The sequence below is a fragment of the Cupressus sempervirens genome, chromosome 4, assembly GCF_028749045.1.
Source record: "Cupressus sempervirens isolate cs-2001-9-10 chromosome 4, ASM2874904v1, whole genome shotgun sequence".
Classification (NCBI taxonomy): Eukaryota; Viridiplantae; Streptophyta; class Pinopsida; order Cupressales; family Cupressaceae; genus Cupressus; species Cupressus sempervirens.
The window spans coordinates 224,297,909-224,306,590 of record NC_143121.1 but is presented as its reverse complement, the minus strand read 5'-3'; positions in this window follow the sequence as shown (position 1 = coordinate 224,306,590).

Sequence of the window (8,682 nt, the reverse complement as noted above, 5' to 3'; positions counted from 1 at the left end):
TTTCAAAAGTAATTGGTTAATATCCTTTTATATGAATTTATATTAGATTTCACTTGCAAGTCAAAGGAGTAAAACATAGAATATTCTCTGTGGCAAAAGAGGGAATTAAAATTTTCTTCATACATTTTAAAGAGAGGGTTTTTAGGCTTGGGGGTGCACATTTAATTTGGAAGCCAAAATTTGACTAAGTATAGTCATAATTTATATATTTTCTTGTTAAACTTGGAATCAATATAATCTTATTAATGACAATGGTTTCTTAAGTATACTAACAAGGATGAGAAAAGGTATTATTTTCTCCCTATCTCCTATAATTTATGTTTTGTTTATCATTATACATCAAGGTTTATGATCTATCTTGTTGAATTTAAGGAAGTACGTAATCTCTTATTCAAATTGATTTGTTCATAAGGAAATTTAATAAGGAAGAGATAATTGAGTTCTCAAAGTAGGAATTCTAATTCACCTAAATTTTTATACATCAACTTGGAAGTTTCATCATATCAAATAATTCTTCATTAACAAATTAAAAACTTAAAATATCACAATTCAAGACATTTTCTATGATTCTATTCTCTCATCTATATATGCAAATTTATTTATTTTATTTTTTTGAAATCACATGAGAACCATGCAAGGAGATTCCCATAGTCTTTTCCTTTATCTATTATTCATCATATTTTGATGAGCATTCATACGATTGAACATTATGATTAAATATTATGAGAAGCAAATACACTCAACCATTATTTTATTGGCTAACCTAATTCAAAGGCTCAGCCGAGAAAGAACCAGGAAGAAACCTGGCTTCATTGCCATTACAACTAAGTTTTGGAGATACAAATATCATAGGATTTCAATCCTAAATTACAATACTTAAATTGAATTTTCTTCATGACCCTCATCAAGGGATTCATAGCAATTTCTGCAACACATTACTAGAACCATGGATGGAACATAATCTGATCGGGTGACAACCAATCATAACCAAGAGACAATAAAACATGCATATTCATACATGGTTTTCACAAGGGATTCACAATGAATCAAAACTAGGGAAAGGTGGATTCTTCCAACAGGAGAAGTCAAGCACAACACCAATTCAGATGCCCAATCACTTTCATTCTTTCATTTAAACATGTCATATTCGTACAAAGTTTGTGCTGACGGGTAGGGGCCCATAACACCCTACCCTTTATCCTTCTTCTCATCCTGAGAAGAGACTCTTCACTGGTTGGACTCCAACTAAACAGACCTTTCCCAAATTGGTCACTTCTTCCCTCTCTAAGGGTGAGTAATACCAAAACACCCATGCAAGAAAAACATCAAAAAAAAACATAAACATGAAAGGAAATCAACCAAAAATAACAAGGTTTCCAAAGCTTCCCAACATACCCACAAACATACAAACATTGAAACAACAATAAGGTAGCATGAACATGAAACAAAACATAAAAACTGAATAAGGGAGATGAGAATTTCCTACCTTCACAAAGAGGTAATGGCAATGAACAAATTTGAGTAGAGTTTCCACTTCCTTCCTTCAATCTTCAAGAAATCTTCCCTAAATGTAGAGATTGGGTAACCACACACTAGTCTAAGGAGGGCCTCTAAATAAGCCCCCAACTCAACCACCCCAAGGGCTCAATAACTTCTCCCACCCACTTGCCATTTTAGAAACTCCTAACTCAACCCACACTAAGGTTAAACCCTAAATGGAGGTGAGGTAAGGCAACTCAAGATAACCATGGTCAATTTTCGCACAAAGGCAAAAAGGGAATTTTTGAGTGACCTCAAAAGTCAAAAAAAGGGGCTTAGGGGTTGGAAAAGACCCCTAACCCATACCCATACCCTTTGGTTAGAATAATAACTTATTTAAAAGCCTTAGGAAAGAGGTTTAGAGTCAAATAAAATCTAGGAATAAAATAGGTCCATCTAACTACTCTAACTTGCAAACTAAGCACTAATCCGGATTAGGGATCACTAACCCTGATTAAGAACCCACTTAGCAAACTGACACTATCTTAACCCAACTTGGTCCAAAGGTTAAACAACTAACCCTAATCAGCACACCAAAGCACATAAACATTTTACGAGTGTCAAGCGACACTGAAAGAACATAATTACGAACATTAAAATTCACTGAACAAAGAAGATACATACATATATCTCACAATACAATACGTGAATTACGAACAACAAGGTTTCCAAAATTAACACAGAGATCAGTTCTGTTCCTCCGTCAGTTTCCTCGGCTAAAATTATCTGCACACATCAGTAGTCCCGAAAATCACATGTACATATATATGTATCAGAAATTCACATAAATTGAACCATACATCAATCAAGGTTTCTTCCATCCTACTTAATTCTTAACCATTTAAAATTCCAAAAATCAATGTGTTAATCCTACATTTTACTTAATTCATCACATACATATACATAAAGCATTAAATGACGGACATCAAATATCTGAAAATAACATCACACTACATGAAATAATATGATATGTTCAAGTCTCTGATAATGTCTTGACATCTCGGGTCGAGAGTAACAAAAAGATAACGTAATAACTAAGGCTACGAAGGGTCGAGGCGAGGCCTCACATCCAACTACTATTTAATGTGTTTCATGTCATAACAAAGTGCTAAAAATCCAACATCATTACAATTGTGACTTAGTTAAATATGGAAAACTAGAGATTCAAATTTTAACCTTTATATGAACAAGTTGTGGAATTGTTAATCAAGCAATTACAAAAGCATCTTGTGCTCAGAACAATCTTGCATCAACCAAAAAAATTACATTTCTATTTTTCTAGTTTATTCCAATATATTGAGCAATTCAATGATCCTTTATTTTTTCAAGTCAGCATTTGTGATGTTTGGAGTATAATATGGATCTAGTCTTTTTCTTGTTTATAAATTCACATTGTATTTTGATTTATGTTTCTCAAGTTGTGCTTCATTATCTCTTGGGTAACATTCTCTTCCCTGTTATGACTTTTGGTGGATTTTGAACTTGTGATAGAGATCTACAACTTACAATATTTTGTGGTGATTCTAGCTATGTTCTTGGATTATGTGATGACCTAAATCTAGAGCCAAAATATTTTAAACAATTCATATATTATGTTCCTTATGATTTTGGACTCAACCGATTTGTTCTAATATGTTTCCTATTCTTGGAAAATATTATGGATTTAGGTCAACCTGCATATTGTGATGCATGTATATTGTAATGCAATGTATCTCTCGATGTAGTAATTAGTAGTATAATCTTTAGCATCTCACTAGAATTGGATCTAAGGCCCCTTACTGAATATTTTAATCAAGAAGACATGCATGAGCCTACCATGTAAGAAGGCATAATATCGAACATCTATACATTGTGTTTTCGATGTATAAATGTCAATCTCGCTTTGTTATTTTTGTACAATTTGTGTTTCTATTATTCTTTTTTCTTGTTGCAAAATTGGAAAAATCTCATTGAGGTCCCTCTAACTAGATGATTGTGTCAAAATTTCTTCCAATTGGAAGTTGTATAGCTTTCAAAAATCAATTGGGACACACCTAAATTGATCATTTACAAGGAGATTGAAGATACAAATGATAAGATAGAATAAAGATTTGATTTTTTTTGTTTTTTATTTAAATAAAAGAACTTTAAATACTAATGAGATAATCTTTGGATAAGCTTTGCCTTTTTTTTAAAAAAATTATATTTATTTATGAAACTTGATTGTATGTCAAGTTGAAATTGCCAAATAATATTAGCTTTTCTATATAGTTTTTCCCCTATTTTTAAGAAATGATTTGTCTATAAGACATTTCTCACTTATTGTTATTATTGTTTCAATTAATTCAAATTATTATAGTTCTTCATATGATTTTCTCTCTCATATGTTCAATCCTTTATCTATATTATGGACTTTTTCAATTACAACCTTTCAATTTTGAATTTTTTCAAGCTTGAGCTTATGAGCTAGTCTCACATGCCAATTTGTTTTTCAAAATAATGATTAGTAATTGGTTCTCCAACTTAAAAATATTAGCCTAAAATGAGAAGAACAATGATCTCATTCTTTCTAGTGCATTCATTCATTGAACAAAAGGTTTTTCCTATGATGCCATGGGCTTTGAGCTTTTTTGTAGTAGCCAGGAAACTGTAGAAAATGCACATCATCTAGAGGCATCATCCACCCTAATAATTCATCCCTGAATACAATAGGATCATTATAGTTGTCTCTTATCTCCTCTTCCATATCAATGATCTCATTAACCAAACTTCCCATTTTTTCTCTTTTCTCAACTTGAATTGTAAGTCAAGATTTATATATTTAAATTTTATACAACTCAAGTTTGAGTTGATGATAAGGTCCTAGAGAAGTTGCTTGAGGGAGGTAAGCTTTTGGCCATACAATATGCAAGGGATCTAGTAAAATTAAAATGTATGAAGGCCCATGAGATCCTATCTTCTACTCTTCTCCATACTCTTTTGTCCTTTTTATTTACTCCATCCATTAACCGGCCCCTACTTTAGGAACAAGTATCTTTTCTAGTATTCAAATTTGTAAGTTAGGAAATTAGGATTGGAGATTTTGATAGTAATTTACCTTATGAGAAATTATGTAATTGGGAAGATAATTTTCATTAAAACAAGGCTTCAAAACAAGTTTTACCATCAAATTGAGTAGGGATTTAAGTACTCTATAAGAACAAATTGCAACGTGTGGAAGTTGAATTGACAATAATGAGCCAAAACTATGTTTTGCCTTATCCCCCTTTTTTTGCATTATGAAATCTATACAATTTTCTTTACAAAAGAATATAGCATTTTTTGAGTTCGATGATCATAGTTATGTGGTGTGTACTGTGTGACATTATAGTTTTGTAATGACAAACTAAATTGTAAAAACAACTATATGGAGATTGTAATTTTCTTGATCTAAATAACATGAAAGTCTTGTCCTAAATTGTTTCCTTAACATATTTATCTAGAAATTTATTATGTTTTATCTTTTCTTTACTTTTTCACAACTCAATAGTTCTACTTTTCTGCTCGTATTTTCTCAAGAGTGGGCATGGTTAACACTCTAACTTCATTTCTAAAAATGAGAGAAAATGTTATCTTAACAAGATTGGACATCTTACATACCTTATTTTATTGGTATTGATGGGATTTTTTAATTATTTCAATCCTTATAAACAAGAAGCAATTTGATAACCCTTAATAAATGGCCAAACATGCATAGAGATATGGTACATGGATAGGTTATAGGAAATTCTAATAAAATAATTAGATTAACATGGTAGAAAAGAGAGAGGGCTCAATGGCCACCCCTCTTAATTTTGTATACTTTAAATTTCTAAATGATGTATTAGATTTTGAAAATCTTTATAAGATTTCTTAGTATGTGGCTTAAGGGTACAAAAATATTGTTTGGACTTTTAGGTAGATAAAATGATTGGGCATGAGTTGTTACATGCATAAAGATGCATAAAGATATAAGAGTGGTCATTTTAAAATATAGATTGATATTCACAAATAGAATAAATGCACACTAAAACCACTAAAGAAATGATGCAACACCTCATAAAGAGTAGGGTGATTAAAGATTTAGAGTGTCTCATCTTTTGGTTTCAAATACCATGTTAAGAATTTTTATTTCTATGAACTACACTTCTATTTGCATTAAAGGTTTGAGATATAGTATCTTTTACTTTCAAACACTATGTTAGGTATATGTATTTGTATAGATATACTTCTATTAATATTTACTTCACAACATTTCAAGTCCAAATAGATAAGTCTTTGCATCCATCGCAAGACTTAAGCATATTTTGTTATCATTTTTCAACATGCTTCTTTCATGTTTGTCACACTATCCATCATAATAGAAGCTTTTGGAGTCCTTTACACTCAATTTTAGACACTAACAAGAGCCTTACATTTCAAAATTTATCAACTTCTCTTATTTTGATAAATTGTAATGTGAAAAATAATGATAGTAAATAAAACCACAACACTATCCCTATATATTTTTCAACAAAACTATTAATGATGAGAATTTATTTGTGTATATAAATTTAAGATGTTAATGTTACATTGAAAATCTACATATTTCTAAATACATTATAGATATATTTCATATTTAAAATATGTAAATATATTATGCTTTGTGGAAATATAAATGTTTTTGATAAAGCAACAATTAGAGGGTGTCGGCCTATGGAACATGTTGGTGTTTTAAATGGTACTAAAACTACTAAGCGACAAAATGCTTAATACCAGAATGACAGTACATACACAATCTAAATACTAGCCTATTCTTATCAACAATTGCATATGTAAGGTATTTGGACCCAACTTCAACAAAACCACAAATGGATTTCTACTCTTTTGGCTCTGCACAACCAGGGTGGGTATACCCAGGGATGGTTCAAAACTAAAACGATTGTATGAGGATTATTCTTAGTTTCATTCTGATTCTCATTTCAAGATGCTCAAATATATACATAATTATTACTAACTTGCTAAACACATCCCATAAACAGATATGGCCAAGAAGTCTTCTATAGATCTGCAAACATTTTCAACAACGATGGCTAATTGAAGCTAAAACAAATTCCATGCAGACAAGTGCTGGCCAACTTTAAAGATCTACAGGAAATAAAAGTAAAATTTGATTTGATGATGCATTTCAAAAACCATTTGTAAGATATTTCTCCTTCAGCTGAAATAGCTTGATCAGTGCCTAATCCATTGGGGGTTCAGAGTCTATAGCAAAATCTAAGATCTAATTTGTTGCCTTACAAATAATTTTATCAGCAATTCTTATCAGAATTTATCATTCAAAATCCTTTTCAATACTTAAGGGATCTTATCACATTCATCAAAGCTTTTATTTGATCCATTGAATTAACAGCAATGATAGATGGATATACAACCTAACTAGATTGCATTCAATTGTACAGGATTTTACTCATACAACATCAAGGTAGCTAAGTATTGAGAAGGGGACAAAATTCAAAAAGAACTGATATGGGGACAGTTCATAGTTTGTATTCATTTCCTTTGAAAATGGTACATCTTTTACAATAAACTCATAATAGCCTTCAAAAAGAAACACAGTTCATTCTATCTTCATGTATTTTCAGAAAATTTGACAAAAAAATACATTACAAACTTGCCTTCAAAATTTGGACAAAAAACTAGACTAAGCACAATACTTAGAAGAAAAAGAATTCGGACCCTCTCTTTAGCCTTGGGATCTCACTTAAATAGTGTGAGATGCAAAAAGCTTTAGGCTAAAAACAAATGACAGGTGTCCCTCTAAAGACAAGAAGAAAATAATAGAAAGGCTAATTACAACAATCATTTCTTGGTGGGTCCCTTTCTGTTATGCTTCTCATTTGTTGAGACAAGAAAATATGATCTGATCTTACAATCATTCTTCATCTTCGAAGTACATAGCCATGAGGTCTGAAATTGATGTATCATCTTCAGTTACCTACAAACTCACTTTAATCTGGAGATCTTCCATGTCTTCATTACCAATTACAAGGGTAACTGTTACTTTCGCATCTTCCTCCTCATTGTCTCCTGACATTTGTTCCATAAACTAATTTTTCCATTTATTAAAAACATCATCATCTATCCAATCAAAGCTTAGAGCTTCTCTTTGTATCTTTATTAAATAATTTGCACTTTCTTCTAAATCATAATATTCTTTTCTAATAGTAGTATAAAACAACTGTATTTTTACTAGCTCTTCATTTGTCTTTGCCCAGAATCAGTGGCCAGTCTCACTCATGATGTTTATTATTCTTTCATTGAATAACTCATCCATCTCCCTTTTCCATTTTTCCTTTTCCTTTACTGTATCAACAGATTCTAAAGCACAAGAAAATAGGGTGAATTTTTCAGCAATATATTTGGAAAAAAAGAGTGTTAATGTTCTCTGTAAAGAATCTCTTTCGTCCCCAAAATTCTCTAGCTTATTTAACAAATAAAAAATCTTCTCAACTTGATGACAAGGCATTTGGACTACAGATATACATATGATTGTAATATCATTATTTTTCTCCCTCCATTTCTGCACAAAGAAGTTAGTCTATCCTTTTCTTTATTCAACTCATCCATAAGGGTTATAATTCTTGTCAACTGATCATAAAAAGTTGACCATTATATTTTATCCCTCAAATATATTACACCCTACTTTAACTTTTCTTCATATTGATTTCTCAATTTTATCTGCAACTCATGCAATTTTATTTTTTCTTCTTCAAATTCCTCTGCAGTATAGAATTGTGGCCTTTCAGGGGTGTCATGTATCTCAATGATAGGGGTTGATCCACCAAATGACTGTGAAGGGTACGTAATTCTAAGTGTACTGGATTCTCCGACCTTTCTTTTCCCAAGTATCTTCTCCAATTGAGATACCCTATTTTCCAACTCAATTCTCTTTTTTACTTCTTGATTGTAGGCAGCCACCACTATTTCATACTTACTCTGCAAATTAGTCATTTCCTTTTCTTCTCTTTTTGCAATGGCCAAGGCAAATTTAGAATAGTCCACATTCATGTAGGCTGCCTGTACATTTGAAGTATCAGCGACCCTCCTCACAATGATATTCCCTGTTAGTCCTGAATCATCAGGCTGTAATGGAGTAGTCCTGGA